Raw genomic sequence first — 20,906 nt, forward strand, 5'->3', positions numbered from 1 at the left:
AAAAAAGGAAAAAAAAAAAAAAAAAAAAAAAAAAAAAAAAAAAAAAAAAAAAAAAGGAGACTGAAGAAATTGCCCAAACATGATTTTTGGCCAAAGAATAGCTAAATTAAAAAACACAAGGTGAGTTTTTTTATGACTGACTTTGTATCCTATACTGCAAATAATTTTGATTCAGAGGCATTATCAAAATCCTTATGTTCCTATCTCTTTTATCTTAATCATAGACAAACATGAGTATTTATAAGGGGACTGTATAAATAAACATTGAGGTAAATCTCTGACATTTATAGTTCATCTCAAGGATTAATGTCCTTAAACTACTTCCAAGGTACAGAATTCTATTCCCCTTTTTTATTCCTTTAATGTATTATTGAAGCATTTTACAAATGTCTCAGTCAAGTTGTGTTGGTAGAAGGGGACTTCCAGCCGCTGAGATATGAATGGAAATTTGCTAAGGAAGGCTCTGGGAATGAATTTGCAATTCCTGGTAAAAGTTAATGTTGCCCTTCCCTCTTTCTCCTTCCTTCTCTTTCTTCTAGTTTTGTTGCCTGGAGCTACAGCAGCTGTTCTGCAACCAAGAGGAAAGAGTTGAGAAAACTGATCAGACACAAGCCTTTATGCCATTGAGCCACTGAACTAAAGCACACAATCAGTACCTCCCAGCTTCTTGTTATGTGAAAAACAAATACATCTCCATTTGCTTAAGTCTCTGTATTTGTGGTTCTATTATGTTTAGTTGGATGAAATCTAAACTGATACACCTGACAAGTTTTCTTTCCCTCAAGATGCTTTTAGTGCAGATGTTTCCTTTTAGAAGTTCACTGAAGAGGTTTCCACTCTTTCACAGACTCTAATTATACCAGGCTTAAAAATGATGGCAACCATCACTCAATAACCCCAGTTGCCTTATATCCTAACCATCACCAAACACATGTCATATAAACACATGTTCAAATAGTGTCAAAAACATGTCTGATAAACTCACTGACAAATAACACTAACTCTGCTTGAGTTCGATTAGCATGCAAACAATATCAGGATGCTACTAACTACAGCATTCCATAAGGTAAAACATTCGTCATCAACTTAGGAAAGAGAGAGAATGGCAAAGAAAAGAATTACAAAGTTATAACAACACCTAGCAAACCTTTACCTTTGTCTTCATTATTTACAGGCACCACGGCAGAATACAATCCTCACTCTTCACAAATGTGATGGGAAAGTTTCCAAGGAGAAAACATTTAACTGTTCTTCCACTATTTCTTTACTACATGACATGTGTGCCACTAGAACTTAGCCCTCCCCCTTCTCTCTTCCCTGCTCCCTCCCCTGTCCCTCTCTTCTTCCTGCCTCAATCAGTGAAGCGGAGAAAAGCCTGTTCCCTCAATTGTTCCAGCTCCTTTATTACATTCATCAGTGTAGAATACTAGAATCCTTCAGGTTGGAGGAACTTAGCAGCTTTCTAATCCAATTTAATTAATTTAAGGATCTTCTCTAGCTCCTCTTGAAATGCAGTCACTCTGCCTGATTGAATGATATCTGCCTATTGCTTTCATAGTAGCCAAATTCCACTGTTTAACAGCACTCTTTGCCAGATGGTTTCCTTGGACCAAAGTCTGCTTTCTTGTAACTGCCTCTAATCTCCCTTAATGGCCACTGTAATGACATCATATAAGCCTAACCTTGTGGTTGTGTAACAGGCCTTCAAAAGACCTTTGAAAATTATTGCCATAAATCCCATTTATGTTTTATTCTGTAGTTTGTCAACATATAGCTTAATGATCGCACTGAAAACTAAATGAGATAAGAAAAGTAGACATGACCAAGACATAACAGGAACTCAATGCACAAGTACACTTCCTGTCCATACTATTATCTTGGATCTGTCATTTACATGAAATTCCAGACTTGAGTTTTCTGAGTCAAAAATTCACGGATGAAGTCAAGCATGATGGTGTATACCTATAAACCCAGTACTCATGAAGTGAAAGAAGGCAAATTGAAGCAAGTTTGAGGCCAGCGTGGGCTACATAATGAATTCAAGGCCAGCCTGAACTATGAAAGAAGAACCTGTCACAAAAAATGTACAGATGAGGGCTGGGGATTTAGCTTAGTGGTGCCGCCATGTGCCTCACAAGCGCAAGGACTTGAGTTCGATACCTGGTACCCCCCCAAAAAAAGTATAGATGAATTGCTTTCTACATATAAGTTTAATAAATCTTCTCCACAGCAAAGGAAACCACCAATAGAATGTAGAGACAACCTACAGAATGGGAAAATTTTTTCCACCAGCTATTCTTGAGACAAAGAACTAATGTCTAGAATCTATAAAGAACCACTCAAAATTGGACCCCCAAAATTTAAAGACTCATTCAAAAAATGGGCATATGAAATGAACAGACACTTCCAGATTAAAAAGCACAAATGGACAATAAAGACATGAAAAACTGTTCAACATCACTGGCCATTAGAGAAGTGCAAATTAAAACAACACTTAGATCCCATATCACCCCAAAAAGAATGGCTATCATCAAGAAATCAAACAATAACACATACTGGAAAGGCTTTGGGGGAAAAGGATTAAGTTTTCATTGTTGGTGGGTAAACTAGTACAATCATAATGGAAATCAGTACTTATATTCTTCAAAACTAAAAATAGAAATTCTGTTTAACTCAGGTTTTATCTTCTAGATATCTTCCAAAAAAAGTTAAAGACATCATACCACAGTGATGTATGCAAACCTATGTTTATAGCAGAGCAATTTATAATAGTTAAACCTTGGAAGCAGCCTATGTGTGCATCAACAGATGAATGGATAAAAAATATATATTTATATACAATTGAGTACTTACTCTGCCAAGAAGGATAACCATGACTCATTTGTAGGAAAATGGATACAACTTGAGACCATAAGTTTAAATGAAGTAAATCAGAAAAACAAGCTTAAATATCACATGGTTTCTTACATGAGAAACATGGTTTCTTACATGTGAAATAAAAGTCAGATAATAGGAAAAAAGAGAGAAAAGTTTTTGTAATACAGCATGGACATTGTATCTAAAATTATACCTTTAGCATAATTGTCTTATGTGATTTTTATGGGTTTTCAGGGGGGCTGTTAGTCTGGCTGTTAATCTGTATGTATGACAATTAACTTTATGAGGACTTCTAAGACAAATAAGTGAATCTGATGCTGGCAATAAAAGCGGTGAAGGGAAAGGGGGAAAATAATTAAGATGTATTGTGTCCATGTACCAATTCCCCACAATGAATGTAATCATTATGTATTTCAAACATGTACTAATAAAAGTAAAAAGTTTTAAAATATATGTAGTCTATTTTTGCTTAATTTATTCCCAGTTAAAAACCACTTAAAATGTATGAATATAGACGTGCCTGTGGTAAAACTGGAATCATAACACATATACTGTTGAATCATCAGTTAATAAGGCTATAGAACATAAATGATGATTTCCTGGTTATAACACTGTACTGTAGTTATGTAGGATGTTCCCATTGAGAAAAATCAAAATGAATACATGCACAGGACTTCTCTATACTCTTTGCAAATCACTATACACCTATAATTACTTCAAAGTTTAAAATTTTCTTTAAATATTGTAAAGTAGCTGAGAAAGAAACAAAGATCAGGCTTGCTTTCTTGGTATTCCTTGCACACCATTAACTCAAAATTTGTGTATTTATTATTTACTTGATATCCCAGGTTTTCATCTGTCCTTATATACTTGAACTTTTTATTTTAAAAGTACAAATCTGTGACTTATCTCTTTCAAATTTGACTTGTTAGTTTTAAGCCCAATGCTATGGCTTGTTTAGATTTTGAATCTTGATTCTACTATCTGGGAAATTAAATACCCTACCTTGATCTTTCTGTTCTGTGGAAATATGAGAATCAAATCCTCTATCTTCTTCAAGCCCAAGAAAAATGATGCTGACAAGAATCCATTAATAAGCACTCTTCATGCACATTCATTGAATAAACTGTAAAGAGGTTTTGATCTATATCATCATCCAGCTTTATTTCTCCATTTTAAACATAAGGATATTTTAGCAAATTTTTCAAAACACATGGATGAAATCCTCATGAAACATTTTTAGGCATTTCTCTAATCTACCAATCTAGGAGCCCCATTTATCTCAGAAGGCACAAAAGAAAAGGGCAATATATTTGACTACATCTTTGAAAAAAATCACTGTGACAGAACAAAAAGTCAAAAGCAAGATTAAGAGGACAAATCAAAAACTGGAAAACTATTTGCAACACATGGCAAACAATGGACAATTTAATTGTCCACCATTCAAGTCAATAATAAAAAAGTTAAGCAAAGTTAAAATGAACAAAAGGTATGTAAAAATCTTTTGAAACTTCCCTTAAATTTATTAATGAATACACTCAAGTCAAAAAATAGAAATATGATATTTCCCCTATAAAGTTGGCAGTTCTTTCAGAAATGTTAAAGCCTTTTGTGGCATGATATGGAGAAACAGGCCATGCTCAATTTCTGCTGGAGTTAGAATAATGTGACAGAAACATTGTGGAGGCCCCTTGAGCAGTATTACAGTGCACACATTTAAGTCTACTTGTAGGAATTTATCTTATGGGTGTACTTGGAAATAGATATAGAATATGTGTGTGAAATTGTGTACTGCATCATAGCTAGTAAGAGCAAAACAAACATCAATAATATCCACATTCAGCAAACTATGTAAAAGAAATCTATGCAGTCATCACAAATAATGAAGTAATACTATGTTGTAAACATGGAAAGATCCCTAAGATATACAATTAAGTTTATGGTAAAAGGCAAAATGTAGAGCAGAAAGACAAAGGAGGCAATTTTTTATGTATAAATTTTCTCTTCCAAAAGAAAACGCGAAACCTTATAGAAAGCCTTGCTGGGTGGGGAGGAGATCTCAGTTATACGGGATTCTGAATTCTCTTTGCTTTCTTCTTTATACCTTTTGGTGTTCAAACACATAGGATGTTATTTGGTAGCAGCAATAACGTAACACAAAGCCCCTGGTACATGTGGATATTAGTAAACTACTCTCAGCTTTTCTATACTCACTGCTTTCCTTGTTAAAAGGAAATTCACTGTTCACACCCCAACCATATAAAGAAACACTCTAGATTTTTTAAAGAGATCAATGCCAGCTAATTAAACCATAGTTGTCAAGGTAAATTTGATTTTAATTTTCAAAAACTGGGATGATTTCATTTGTCAGACTTTGAGTCTCTGTGATTTCTCCCAGCCAGCACTATCAGCAGCTTTGTAATAGCAGCCACAATTTGAACACGTAGTATGACTCTGAAACTTGTGAGGGCTCTGATTCTCTTTTAGAATCTGATGAATGCCATTCTCCCCTCCAAAAATTCACACTGGCATAAATATTTGTGTCCAACTATGAAGGGCTCCTTGTTCTCAGGAGCCCAGGTTATGAATTTCTACTCTGGATTTGATAACCGAATCTCCAGGGGCCTTGTTAAAACATAGATTACTAAACCCCAAGCCCACAGTAGCTGATTCAGTAGCCACAGGATAGACCTCAAAACTACCAAGTCTAACAATTTCCTAGAAGATTCTGAAGTTTCTATCCCAGGGATGCACTTGGGAACCACTAGTACTTGAGGATATTCTCCATCTGGCCCTGGAGGTTTGAACATATTTGAAAAACACCAGGAGTCTCCTTACTGCTTTTCCTCTTCACTTTGATCTCATTTCTTTTATAGTCATTGTTCCTTTATAATCGGATTACTATTCTCCCTAACAGCGCAGTGTTGGCTGGTATGTCATCTGGCTACTCCTGATTCTTCTTCAGGCTCCACAAACACCTCGGGTGCTATTTTTCTCATTCTTGGCATTCTGTTACAAGCTCCGGTTTATTTTCCTCACTACCTTTCCTGCCACTTTTCTCACATGTCTCTTGATGGCATTTATCCTGACGTTTGTAGGTGGGGGTATATGTACCACCAAAATTCTCCCAGAAGCTCCCTGAACCATTGCTCTTTTAGAGTCTCTGGCCTTGTACTTCTCTCCCCTCTCCTCTTGAATCTTGCTTTTGCAAACTGTAGGGCTGCGCACAGCTAATCCTTGACTCCATGCCTCAGCAGCTGTATGCCGCAGTGACTCTTTTCCCAGGGTCCTGCAGTTTCACCAAGCAGCTCCCCTGTCTTCCTCAGAATTAAGTCACTAGATTAGCTCTTCTAATGTCTCCTTCCCTCCTCCTCTCTCACTCTCTTTTTCCTCTTAACGACAGCACTGTCCTTCAAGAGCACGAGGAAAGAACTGGTTGTGAAAAAGGTGGGGAATATCTCTGACTAGTATGAATTCCCCCACTGAGACTATGTGTCCTCCTAGCAGTTTTATAATCTACTTTGGAAAAGCATCACCATATCCTCTCATGCCCAAACGAGGCTGTCTAGAAAATGCCTCAAGGAACGACTGTCCCAGAGTGAGGCCAGATCCTCCGATATTTCAGAGAAGTGCACTTTGGGTGGAAGGAGAACTGTCACCAACTAGAAAAGTTAGTGAAGCCAGGAGCTAACACACATCTGAGCCAAGCAATTGAGTCTGGGAGCCTGGGCATCTAAAGACACAACCCCAGGCTCTTTCTTTATCTGGACCTCTGTCAGTTTCCTCTTGTTCCAGGAACAGATTACCATGAAACATATTACTTTATAGTTTTAAAAGGCACAAGTCAAATCAAGATGGCCCAGGCACATTTCCTCTGGAGACACAGGAAGAATTCACTTCCTGCCTTTTCCAGCATCACAAGACCTCCTCATCTCCCTCAGCTCACAGGCGCTATGCATCTCAGTCTGAGCCCTACTTCCATCTTCAAAAGTCTTCTGTCTTTAACCCTCCTCTTTGCTCCCTCTACGGACTTTTATGATTACACTGGGCCCCAGTAATCCATACTAACCTCCCCATCTCAAGATTCTTAATGCAACTATAGCTACAAGATGCTTTTGACATGTAAAGTAGCATATTCACAAGGCCAGACAAGAGGACGTGGATAACTTGGTGTGGAAGAGGTGAGGTATCGGGCTGCTGCCCACCCCCAAGACATTAAAGTGAAAATGCTATGGCTTCAGATGGATCTCCCTTGCTCTCCTATCTCAAACTGGGACATCCTGCCATGGTCCATGGGTCCCTGGTTCTCTGCCTTTGGACTTACATCACAAGCTTTTAGGGATTCCAGCTTCAGAGGGCACATTGGTAGACTTCTCAACCTCTAGAATTATGTGAACAATTCCCACACTAAAACCCCTCTTATATCTCTGTGTATATACACATGCCTCTCCTATTGGTCCCCCCCATTAAGTTCATTGGTACATTTAAAGCAAATGTACAGTTACATTTATCATTGGAATCTTGTACCTTTACATGATATGTCTTGATTCTTATTTTTCCCCATACCCCTGCCCTACCTTCACCCCTTCACCACCCTTTTGCATAAAACTCGTGACTAACACAGGGCTTTAAAGTTCTTTTTTTTTTTTCTTTTTTTTTTTTTTTTTTTTTTTTTTTTTTTTTTTTTTTTTTTTTGTACTAGGGATCAAACTCGGGACCTTGTGCTTGCAAGGCAGGTAGCAGAACCACTGATCACCAGCCCTACATTCAATTTTTGAAGGGACATAACCACCTATAATGAACCATCATTCCTAGGGTGCTACCAAGAGGCTACCATGAAGAAGGACACCCCCAGCAAAGGCCTCAAACAGGAGAGAATGGTCAGTCACGACAGGGTGGTGCCAGGTGGATTGAAGAAGGAGATCATGAAGTCCAGGGAAGAAACACAACCACAGCCCAGAGCAGAAGAAAAGAAGAAAAGCCCATGGGCTGAGGAGAAAATAGAGCTCCTAAGGGTCTGTTATGAGGCTGAAGGGACAAAAGAAAGGCAGATCTCTGAGAGCTTGGGAACCTGGCAGAAGGGCTCAGTCAGAGCTGAGGTACAGCCTGACAGGGAAGCGCTGCAGAATTGGAGAGCAGGGGATAAGACTGCCAATTTGGGAAGACTTCTCTAGAACTGGTGCCAAGGTGAGTGGGGCTGGCCGCTCGCACAGAGGCAACATGGAGCAGAGGGACGTGAAACAGCTGTATTGATTCAGAAATCAGAGAAAATGAGTGAACAGTGAGGATGAAAGAAAGGTCATGTAGTCCTCGCTTGGAGTTCCCCAAGGCCTGCACAACATCCACTCCCCCGCTCCCCACCCTTTTGTAGATGTGCACTCAAATTTAATGAAGTTTGAATTCTCCAGAATTTTGAAATCATCTCAAAAACATTGCCCAACTGGTCCAAATTCTGTATAAAATCATTATTGTAGGTTTCTGCTCATTTGTTTTGCATTAGTGGAAATTGAACTCAGGGCCTTCATACTGAGCCAAATCCCCCATTCTTTTTATATTTTTTATATTGATACAGGATATTGCTAAGTCACTAAATTGGCCCAGCCTGACATTGAATTCATGATCCTCCTGCCTCAGCCTCGCAGAGTGCGGGGATTTTAGGCGTACAACACCATTTCCAGCTGTGGTAGGTTTTTATTAAAAGAGAAATATCATCTATACTAAGAGGGAAAGGGAAAGGGCTCAATTTCTGCCCTTCAAAACCAGAGAAATAAAAAAATCATATAATCTTATAGCTAATACACAACCACCAACTCCAGTCCCCCCATCCTAGAGCTGATGATGCACAATCTCTGTGTAACTTACACTGACTGAGAGCCCATCAGGCAAAAAGCCTAGCTCCACTTCTGTTCTCTGACAACTCCCAATGCTCTTCATGGGCACAGCTGGTGTTAGAAATACGTAATGGTGGTGACATTAACTATTCCTGCACATCACACCGTGGGCCACAGCACCATCCAGAGTCAAATCACAAGTAGACACACACACACACCCATATGGAAACTCAGTGCACAGGATGCTGCTGTGGGACAGGACAGTAGAGTCTACCCTGGTCTCTGTGGGTGGATTCCAACCTGTAGAGCCCTAAACAGGTTCTGCCAAAGATCTCCTGCTGATCTCTCCTTAAAGAAGTGTGTGTGAGGGGGACAGGAGTTAGGACCCTCACCTCCTACTGTGAGCAGGAGTGAGGAGCTATGTCAGGTGCATTCCCAGAGTATCCGCGTTTTCCCTGCCATTTGAATGAGGCAGCCACAGCGTAGAGCTAAGCTCTGTCAGGCTTCTCCATGACCATCGCTGCCTTTTGGGTGTCAGAATTTAATTCAGTAGCTCTCAGGATGGGCCTGAATAGTGAGTTCTCTAAGGATGGATCGTCAGCAGAAGTGCCTGAGGTGACCTTGCTTTTACATTGGACTCCTTGTCACACTGTGAAGAAAAGGCTAAAAGAAACCTGTGTTCAGAACAGTGGATATCAAGAAGGCACAGCTGCCTATGCCAAGATCCATGGCAAAGTCGGAGTTACGTCAGCCTAGAACATCAAGCTTCCTGCCAGCAGAGTCTCAAAACATTCTTTGGGGCAAGTCTGAGCCAGTGGCCCTGCTGAGTATATGCTTACATCCTGCTTCCTGAGTGTTTCCAGTCCTCCAGGAAGGCAAGATGGCATAGTGTTCAAATAGGTGAGCTCTGCAGCCAGATGATCCAAGTTCAAATCCTCACTCTTAATGCATGAACTTTATGTCTCAGTGCTCCGAAGTCCTAGACGTGCCACTGAGTGTAAGTTTGGTAACCCCCTCAAAGAGCCTTGTGAAGCGGGCAGGCCACTTGACTTTATCTATAAGCTGATGGCGCACAGGTCACGGGGTTGCATGAGTTCTAAATGAAATAACATGCAGAGCTCACTCAGCACCAGGCCATGATAAGCCCTCAATAGGCAGTAAAAATTTTATTTCTATTAATGCCTCTTATCATACCACATTCTAATTATCTGTCATATTTCTCTTTTTCCTAGTAGTGTTTCTTTAAACAAAATGTGAGCTTTCTCCGTGGGTGCATCCCAGTACCTAGCATGGTAGAACATTCTCAGCTAGCTAGAAACAAATGAAGTAGTGAATTAATGACAAGTTAAAGAAACTGGGGCTGACCAGCCTGGAAGGAGAAAACAGCCAGGAGAAAAGCATTTGTCTCAGAAAATATAAAGGGACTCCTCTTCTGTGAAGGAGAGAGTCAGCTAAAGCTGGGATTTCCAAAGAGAGCACCAGGATTAGAGACAGAAATTGACTTGAGATCCAGACAAGAAGGTGATTTCTCAAGATGAGACAGGTGGTAGGGCTGCCTTGGAAAACCAGCCTGTGTGGAGAGAGAGGGTTCTGCCCCACTCAGATCAGGGCTGGGAGTCAGGTCACCTGAAGAAGCAAGGTGAAGCAGAGGCCTCAGACACTGAGGTGTAGCTGTCTACACTGGATTTTGTGCTTCAGGGGAGCATTTTATGTTCACTGCTGTGGCTGACAAAAAAAGTCTGTGGACTCTGCCTTCTTCCTCTCAGACACTAAACTCTCTCTCTCTCTCTCTCTCTCACACACACACACACACACACACACACACACACACACACTCAAAGGAGAGAAGGTCTAGGAACAGCTTCTTCTCTGATTCACTGGAAAGTTTTTTTTTTTTTTAGTTAAAATGTCCCCACGTGCAAAATGAGCAGAAAGCCAGAGGCAGCCCAGTGCAGGCTCTCGGATCGTGCCCAGGCTTTAGAAAGATGTTCCAAGGAGACAAGTCCTTGAGAAAGCACTGCCCTCCCTCCCTTGGGGTGCTACCAAGGCCAGCCCGCCCCCATCCCTGTCTGCCGAGGTAGTGTCATTCCCAAGCTGGAGTTGCCCCTGGAGCTGGAGAAAGCCTGCCATGAAGGATGTTTGCCCAGACAGATAAGTGATTGTCAAGGAATTCTGTATGCTGTGTTCAGCAGGGTCTGGCTGGCTGCAGGGCTGTGGGCAGGGTGACCAGCTGCAGGCACTGCCTGACCCCTCCCCCAGCTACCCCCCAGCTGGCATCTCCACCGTCTCTGTGCACTGCCTGTTTTCTCTCACTGCCTCCAAGCTCGCCCACCTCAAGGGCAGGCAGCTTTCAAGGCTATGGGTGGGTGCTAATTATAGCGGAGCTTGTCCCTAGCACTTCCTTTCACACAGGCAGGGAGCAGAGCTGTGCTGCACCTGTGCTGATTGCAGGAGTTGCTCTTTCATTATGAGTTAGGAGCAAAGCCACGTAAGGCCAGCAGCTGAGAGCAAAAGGGCCCCAGAGTGCTTGTGACACAGCTGCTCATTCCTTGTCTTCTACTGCAGGCCTTGCAGGTCCTCTGTTGTTTTTCCTTGCCCTCTTCATTTCTGCTTTGTTAGCCTGACCCCACACTTGTTCTCCACCTTTTGTAGTCTTTCTCCCTCTAGACCTCTCCACCTCCCCTCCTGCGCCTCCGGGCCTAGAGACAGCAGATGATATTCTGACCCTGGAGATGCCTGACGGTCACTGGCAGGACTGCACTTCTATTAAAGCAAATGATGATGTGTGTAGTGTGTGCCAGGCAGTGTGCCCTGCCACACTTTGTATGTGTGTTTCTTCCCAAGATTCTGCCAGAATCCATAGGTTTCACTTCCGAAAGTCATCCTCGCTCTTCTGTCCAGAATCTCTAGAAATGGGTGTGTTATTGGATGAGGTAGGGACCAGCAGTGCTTATTTGTCCCAATCAATGAATTGGTTAGGACAACTGGCAGATGTGGAAGATTACCACTTATTGTAGGGCAGAAATAAGAAAAAGAGAAGAATCACAAAAGATGCACTCAAGGAAAAAGAGGTGCTTGGAAGGAAAAAGAGAAGATTCTTCCTGCAAGCAGACCAGACCACTGCAAGAATAAGACGGCAGGCAGTGCAGTGAAGTCGATTCCTGCTGTCTTTTTGTATCTTCTTTGATAGTAAATCCAGGAGGTCCTATTTGATGTTGTGCTAGAAGTTTTATGTCAGGGGACAGGTTCAGTGTGTTCTCGTATTAGAAGATTGGGATGGGGTGCAGGGCTCAGCTTGATCCTGTGCTGCTGCTGTTCTGTGCCAGCAGGTAATAAGTCTCCTCAACTGGTAGGTCGCGCCCAGCTGCTCCAGCACTGTCGTACCCTGGCCTCCTACTACAGACAGGCCTGCCTTCTCCTTCTCACCACAACACCCTCACAAACACAGTACTACCTGTGAGCTGCATTCTGAGCCCCTCACCTCCTCAGGGACTTCATACCTGCAGTCATTGCTTCTCCCTCCTGTAATCATCTCTCCTCTTTTTGAGCCTTCCCATCAGACTACTGATATGCTTTGAGTTTTTTCCCCATTTTAAGAAAAGCAAACACCCTGGACCCCACATCTGCCTGGAGCTATCATCCCTGATCCCTGCTAAACTTCACAGGCAACTCCCGCAACTGTGGTCTACACCGACCACATCCTCACCGCCCATGCACTCCTCCACCCACTCCCTCATCCCCACCCAATCTCTCCCCAAGAGGTTGAAACTACTTTTACCAAACCACAGTGGCCTCCCTGCTCCCAAAGTAGGACTAAAGTAGGGTCAGGATCTCCTTAACCTGTCCTTGTCTTACCATTCCTTTCATTGGCAGTGGGTGGCAGCCACTCCTTCTAGGAACTGTTTTCTTCCCTAAATTTCATGAGTCCACATTTTCTTTATTTCCTTTCTAACGCTATGCCCTTTTCTGGGTCCTCCTCTTCTTGCCTTCAGAGTTTAGGAGACTCTCAGTAGAGTCCCAGATGTTACATTCTCTTCCTCTTCCTCCTCTTCCTCCTCTCTTTCTCCTCTCTTTCTCCTCCTTCTCCTTCTCCTTCTTCTTCTTCCTCCTCCTCCGTCTCTCTCTCCCACTCTCTCTTCCTCTCCCCCCGCACCTCTCAGATCTCATCTATTCTAATGGTTTTCTAAATTATGATGTAAAAACTCCTATCCAGGCCTCTTCTGGCACCATCCGAAAATAGCAGCTCCACTCACTTCATTTCTTGGGGCACAAACCTATGTCTCCCTTTCCCCCACCTCCACATCTAATCCACCATCAAGTCCCCTTTATTCAGCCTCAAGCACCCACCAAATTATCTCACAGCTTCACAGCCTCCATCCCAAGCAAAGCCCCTTCCTCTCCATGAAGCTGGCTCCAGTGCACACTGCCTCACTGCCTCTTTCTTCATTGCATCTTGCTAGAGTTGAAGCCGTTCTGCACAGCACAGCAAATCAGAGAGGGCTTTATAACACACATGTCTAAGAAGGAGACTCCTCTGACTACAACTCTCTGGTGGCTTCCTATTACTCCTAGAATATTACCTGATACTGAGAGCTCAACTGGGAGAATTAATAAATGGACGCTTGGCCAGGTTCTTGCAACCAAAATATAAGAATGGATCATTTTAAGTTTCCCAAGGGAGTTCTTTTTGCTGTTCTTTGAGCATTGTTCAGATTTTGTTATTATCTGCAGGATAAATAATAGCTACAGTTTATTAAATGTGTCCAACATTAAACTGTGGAGTTGGGTTGATCCATTCCTTTATGTATAGGATGATGCGGCTAATGCCAGAGTTGACATTTATGCACAGAGCAGTCAGACTGCAGAGCCCATATATTCTCTTGCCTCAGTTCTGTCACTTATCCAACCAGTTTCTTGAGGACTGTCACAGAAAGCACTGTGGAATACAAGAGACTTGCTCCCTTGCTTCAAGAGCCCTGCATTCTGAGGACCATCTTCTCCCAAAAAGGAATCAATAAATGTATCAACAAAAGAACTAAGTCAACAAATAGCTTTTGTCACACATGTCAAACAAAACACTGGATACAGTGCCTGTACTGAACAGTCACTCCCCTTCAGAAACGCTACCAACTAACCACTTTGTAAGTTCCCTTTGACCTACGTATTTCTACTAATCAATTTTTAACCTTAACCTTCTATCCATCACACCTTTGAATTATAATCATGCTGTTTGCATAAAGTCTTTAAAGACCAAACCATGTTGTTCACATGCAGTGTCTAAACAGATGTCCATATGATATGCCCAAGACAGTATTAGTTCCCTCAACTCATAACAGGGATCTCCTTAACCTTATAAAGGACCAGACCCCAAGGACCAAGGATACCCGCCTCCTAACAAGCTCTGTCTAATGGAGGCTGGGCCAGCTCATCTTTACCCACCTGCTATCCCCAGAGAGCTGTTCAGCACCAGCAGCTGCAGGGCTCTGAGAAACCACAACATGCTCTCATTTCAGGTGAAGTTCCAGGGGTTGCATTTGACTGTGGCCTGGGTTAATGGATCACACTCAAACACAGAAACAGTGACATTATCTCAGGACACAGGAAGTATGAACTCATCTTCTTTGGCTGTTGGGATAAAAGGTAGTGGTGAAAAAAAATGTTGTCAAGGTCATACAGGGTATTGGACATAAATACTGACATAAAGCACTTTGTAAACTATAAAGCCCTGTACTGGAGTAAGAAATTACCGTCATTTACTTAAACTGCACCCTGAAACTCACTCCTGTGGGTTAGAGTTGCTTCTTCCATGACTCTGCTAGAAAGCAAATACATCAGGAGAAAAAGCACTTAAACTTCTTGTTTCCTGAGGGAGTTGTTTTGTTTTGTGTTTCATTCTTTAATTAAGGTAAAAAGTCACATAACAAAATTGAGCAGTTTAAAATAGACAAGTCAGGAAAAGTTTAAAGTGGACAAGTACATTCACAATGTTCTACAACCATCACCTCTATCTAGTTCTAAAATATTTTCATCACTTCAAAATAAAGCCCCATATTCATTAAGCAATATCTTTCCACTTACACTTCACCAACCCTAGACAATCACCAGTCTGTTTCCTGTCTTTATAGATTTGTTTATTCTGGATATTTCATATAAATGGAATCATTCAATATGTAATCTTTTGTACCTGGCTTCTTCCACTTAGTAAAGTGTTTTTGAAGTTCATTCATGACACAACATGAATACATGAAATACTACTTCATTCCTTTTTATGACCAGATAATATTCCATTGTGTGGACATACAAAAAAATTGGTTAGCCATTTTTCTATTAATGGACATTTCAATAGTTTTCATCTTTTATCAATTTTTAAAAGTACTTCTATGTGCATTCCTATACAAGGATGTAGTAGAGTGTATTTTCAATTCTTTGAGGTATATATTTAGAAGTAGAATTGCTGGGTTATATGGTAATTCTAGGTTGAACTTTTTGAGGACCTGAAGGCATTTACTGATCCTCTAGCTGGGAAGATCATAGGGTACAGCTTTGATTTGCTGTGAGAGATAAAAGAAAGCAGCTGGGGGTGTAGCTCTGCAGTGCTCCACCTGCCTGGCAAGCACAAAGTCCTGAATTTGATTCCTGGTACTGGAAAGAAAGAGAGAGAGAGAGAGAGAGAGAGAGAGAGAGCAACAAACTATGAAATTCTGGAAAAGATGGAAGGTCATGCTGCCCTGAAAGTTTCAGGTGAAGTTCAGGAAAGGAGACCGTTATCCTGAAGGCCTTAGGAAGACAACCAAAGCAAAGTGTGCGTGTGGAGCACATGGGGTTGTTCAACAACAGCATGAATGATGGGAGCTCAATTACAAGAGCTAGGGAGAAAAATACACCCCAGTCCCCATTACGCTGTCCTTGACTGTGATAACTTCCATAAAGTTGAGAATCTTACTTTTTCAAGACTGTTTAAATTGCCCAGGTCCAAATGCTTCACTCTGATTTGAATTCCATATACTTATAACCTCATGCTGTTAGCTCCCACATACTCATTACGTTTTATGTTTGTATCTTATCTTCACAATCCCTTCCTAATTTTTTAAAGAGTGGTGACCCTGACAAGTTTGTCTTTTGTTTTTCTTTTATCATCTCTACTATCTGATAGAATGCCTTACAGAGAATGTCCTGAGTAAGTGTAAGTTGCTTGCTTGGTGGACTTTTAAGGCTCCATAAATAATGAGTATCTCTTTGGTACAGAGATTAGCTACTGCTAAATTCCGTTTTCAGCACTTAACCATGCAACCTGCCCCTGAAGTTTTTGTCAAAAGCTGCAAAGTCACTCCTCATAAGCCTTTCTCAAGTACATTCACACCTAAAGTGAGCAGTGTGCTGTGACAGCCCATTTCCTCATGGTCTGAAGGAGGGTGGAGTTGCTGACCAAGAAGACTGAGGCATACTCTGGCTGTTATTTATTTCATATGCATGGCACCTAAGCCTGAAAACCACAATTCACTGTCTTTTGTTCTATTCACTAGCATGTGGGGATCTGCACAGCACAGATTTAAGTTTGAAGTCCTTAGAATATATCCAAATTATCATATGGCACTTGCTTTTTATTACCCCATGAAAATGACAAATTCTTACAAAAAAATTATTTTGTAGTAGATTGATTAAAGAGGTCCCTATGCTCTAAGACTGAAAGTCAAGAACAAATGAGACTTATAGTAATCATTTCGCTTGAAAGTAGCACAATCTGAAAATATGAAAAAATGAGGAAATATTTCAGTGTTTATTAATGACTCATCCACCATGAATAACTAAGAGTCCCACTAAGTAGTTGTATGTGTGAACACTCCTTACTTCTCAGTCTAAGCCTGAAAGCTGACTGGATACATTCTTTCTACAAAACTTCAAGCTAGGTCCCTATGATAAAGACATCTGAACTGTGGGAGAAAATCTATCCAGGACAAAAATATGCATCTCAAATTTTTGCCTTTTTACCTTAAAGAGAGCTAATGGTTGGCCCTCTGTGCCTCCACAAAGGATAACAGTTATTAGGGAGTAGAACAAGACTGTCTTATTATCCTGTGTGTGTGTGTGTGTGTGTGTGTGTGTGTGTATAAGAGAGTCCAAGTGTGTGCTTGCGTTCATGAGAATCAGAGCAAGATGGGCAGCTCATCTCAGAACTGCTTCTGGGAGTTAATTTTGATATACCTCTAAGGAAAGAATTTGACAGTGTGCACCAAAATTATAAATGGACACACTTGATACCGTGATTCCATTTTAGGAATTGAGTCTATAGGAATCCTCTCACATTCAGATTATGATGTCAGTAATTATTCATTGTAATAGTGTTTGAAAGGTAAAACATTGGAAACACCGTACATATCCTTTGTCAATGGACTGGTCTTTGGTTTAGACACCATAAGCAGAGGACCTGTTGGTCTTTGTCCAACACTGCAGTCCAGCACCAGAGCCTCCCACAAGCCAAGATCACCCCAACTTCTCGGCCTCAACTCCCAATTCCCTCACCACAGACTCTTCCTTCCATTTGAACTTTGAACTCCTGCAGGGCAGAGGTTCTGCCACATGCAACTCCATGTGCACCCAGTGGCTCCACAAATATTTTTTGTTTAATAAATTGTGAGGAAAGGAAAAAAACCTGAAAAGTCAGCACCAAGTCATTTCCTCTTAGCTAAAAGGTATAAATCAGCATTTTGGCACAATGAATTGTTACCTTACAAATCTAGAGATCCTGGCCTTTGGGATTGTGATAGTGAAGCCAAAATATCTCAGTGGTGAGGAGGCAGAAGAAGAGGAGGAAGAGGAGGAGGTATGGAGCTACTTTACTATTTCCAAAATTGACTTACTGTTTGAGATGAACCAGAATTTATTTTTTTTCTCATTGAGTTTATTGGTACATTTTAGGGATACAGTACAGTTACATTCATCATTGGGATCTTGTACCTTTACACGACAGGTATTGGTTCTCATTTTTCCCCTTGTCCCTGCCCTTGAGATGAACCAGAATTTAAAGAGAGATTTTCTTGTCAATGGAGCTCCCCATAGTCCTTTACTAGGTTGTGAGTTTTGAGCTCCAAGTCCCCTGAATCCCCCTTAAGAAAACTGAGAAAATGAGGAAACCCTGGGGGAAACCAGCCAAGTTGCCGGGAATGCCTGAAGTGGGGGAAGCTGGCTCAAGTTGCCACAGCCACAGTGAGCTTGTTCTCCCCTCTCTTAGTTAGTGGGAGAAGTCTTCCAAGGGGCAAGGGAAGGCAGGAAACCCAAACGCATACAGTGGACACTAACGCTGGAGAGATTTCCACAGCTATCCGCATCTGGGCCAGGTAAACACCAGAAACTTGCTCCGTGAGAGGAGCAGCCCTGCCTGACTGGCTAGTGGCAGCAATTTACTTGATTCATTTATGAAAAGCCCATACACATGTACTCCTTAAATCACTGCTAGCTACTCCAAGCTTACAGTTTTAATTTATCACTGCTTATTCAGCCAGAGAGACAGAACGACTTCCCCGTAAGTCACAAAGCTCCCCATCTCAAGAGATTCATCACATTTGGATCCATTGCAGCCCCACTCTAGGAGAGAACAAAGGCATCTTTCCAATAGGTTCATTGTCAGTTCACTCACTCTCATTCATTTGTTCATTATACCTTCTGAGGCACCTTCCATTGCTAAGCACTGTACCTGGCATCACAAGGCAAACAAAAATGTAAAAGGCCAAGTCCCTGGTTTCAACTAACTCTCCAAGTCCATCAGGGAGGGTAAAACATGGACATAATTATTCCTAATTGATGGCAGGACTGCAAAAGTTTTGCATGGCTTTAAAAAATGCTACATGGGATTTCAGAGCCCTGTTATGATTGAGTTCCTCTATAAAGCTTTGTGAAAGAGACAGCATTTAAAGAAAGCTTTGAAGGAAGTGGGGCATTTCCTATGTAGCATGTTAGAAAGAAACTGAAAGTTACTTGGAGTCAAGAAAGTTACTGAAATAAGCATATGCTTATAATTATTGTCATTATTATTATTCATTAATGAAATTATTGAAATTATTAGGACATTAATGATATGGGATCTTGTTTCCTCCTCTTTCCTTAGAGGTGTGCAACCTTAAACAGTGCCCTCATCCAGAAGATAAAGGGGAAAGTAGATCACCTACCAACTTCATTCAGTTTTGGCACTTGGTTTGGTCCCCTGAGCTTCTAGATCTAGAGGTAAGACATCAGCAGGACAGGAAGATGGCAATGGCCAGCTGTCAGGTGCATGTGTCTGGTCAGAGACACCATCACGGACCTGCAATACTTTGGGTGTATGCTGTGGGTGCACAAACCTCGCATTCACCAGTCACTCATTAGGTAACACGGAGCAGCAAGGAGGAAGGAAAAAAAAAAGATCAACCCATTTAAGCAGGTTTCCACTAATTCCTCAGGCTGGACATCTATGAAAAAGGTGATGTCTCCACTCCAATAATACAGAAGCAAAGAAGATTTGAGACAGATTTTGGCTCTTACCTTTTCTTACTTGTCCTAAACTGATGGGATTGTGCTACTATGGTAAAGGAGGGTACACAGTAAACTATATCTCTGCACTGCACCTCAAGAGCTCCAGGCTACAGGTATCACTAGAAAATCACAGTCACAATTGCTAAGTACCAGCCATGGCTGGAAGGAGCAGGATAGTAGTGAGCAGAGAGAATATAAGGCTAAGCACTGTAGAAGAGAAAGTAACTTCCATTTTTGGAAAAAGATAAAAACCTCTAGCAATCACTCAGCATTCTCAAAATCCCAGAAACTGGTCAGTTTCCTTATTTTTCCTCTCTCTCTCTCTCTCTCTCTCTCTCTCTCTCTCTCTCTCTCTCTCAGCTGCAACAAATATTTCTGAATATTTGCATAATATACAAGCAACTTTATGACAATCTCCCAAAGACCCTCCTCCCTTACTCATCACCTGCTCATCTGCCTAATCTACCTTCCAAACTCTGCATCTGTGAGAGCTGAGCAATTATTTTTGCTGATTCCATTCCAGATACTCTGGGAAAGAGGCAACCATGAGTCCTCATATAGATACACTGATTTATTATTAATACCAGTCACAAATACAAAATTAGACAGCACTGTGGTTAACTAGAGGGTTTTATTTTTCTTGATGCACAAACAATTGGATGGTGAAGACCATCTGTATACTGAACTTGGAGGAAACAACCCCAATGAAAAGCATCTGATTAGAAGAGACAAAGTGGGGCCGGGGACTTAGCTCAGCAGTTCAGTGGCCTGTGCAAGGACCCGAGTTCAATCCCCAATACCAAAATAAAAAAAAAGGAAAGAAAGAAAACAGAAGAGACACAGTGGAGGAGAAGGGAGTTGCCAAGAAGTAACTTTGGTTTTCTTGATACCTGAGTGGCAGGTAAGCACTGTTGATTTAAAGTAGATACTTTTTCTTGAAGACCTATTTATGCACATTCAAGAATATTTCTGGCTCACTCGGCTTTAGATTTATGCTATGGACTGGCAGCTAGAGTCTTCATTCATTTAGTCCCTATTTGAGGACACCCGTGGCCTCATTGGATGGAGCCTCAATAACCTGTCTCTGAGCTGCTGTCCATTAATTTCCAAAGTGCTTAAAACCTCAGTTGATATGTAACTTTACACTCTAATACTCCCCCCACTACATCGTAATATTATTCTATAGTGGTCTCAGTCATCACCTTTTTAACAATGGTAAAGGTGTTCATCAAGTAAATCACCATAGTTACCAAACTGTTCCTTTTGATAAATATTTAATCAAATTAAACATTGCTTCCTCTATTTATTGAAAATAGCAGAAAGTAACACTGTGGAGTTTGTGCACTAAAAAAAGAATGAAAACTACCTCTTACCAAACATTAGAGAAAATTTTCCTACTGCCTCCCACTGAACTATGAAATCCCCTCTGTGAGCAGAACTAGCAATCAGTATTTAATTTAGTACCTGCTAAGGACCACAAGAGTACTCTTCAGAACTTCCATTGTCAAACTTTCTAAGCCAAAATAATATAAAGCAGGATCCTCTTTTTCATTTTCTCATCTTTTAATTTTTGTTAAGATGGTTTTTAGGGCCAAAAGAATCTCAGGGATATTCCCGTGTTTCTCAATATCTTCATCTCAGCTGCAGCAAAACAATATTTTAAATGCCATCTATTGCTCTGTCTTTCTCCCT

The 20,906-nt window shown here is 41.2% G+C and overlaps 1 long non-coding RNA gene across 1 annotated transcript in view; it reads right to left on the bottom strand.

The window, feature by feature from the left end:
- LOC104860506 overlaps positions 1-14,305 on the bottom strand; it is a 63,918-nt gene extending 49,613 nt beyond the window's left edge. Inside the window, exon 1 of the long non-coding RNA XR_779715.3 lies at positions 14,148-14,305. This is a non-coding gene — a long non-coding RNA (uncharacterized LOC104860506). The remainder of the gene's footprint in view (positions 1-14,147) is intronic.
- Between the last annotated feature and the right edge of the window lie 6,601 nt (positions 14,306-20,906).

The sequence above is a fragment of the Fukomys damarensis genome, unplaced genomic scaffold, assembly GCF_012274545.1.
Source record: "Fukomys damarensis isolate Sample0158 unplaced genomic scaffold, DMR_v1.0_HiC HiC_scaffold_30, whole genome shotgun sequence".
Taxonomy (NCBI): Eukaryota; Metazoa; Chordata; class Mammalia; order Rodentia; family Bathyergidae; genus Fukomys; species Fukomys damarensis.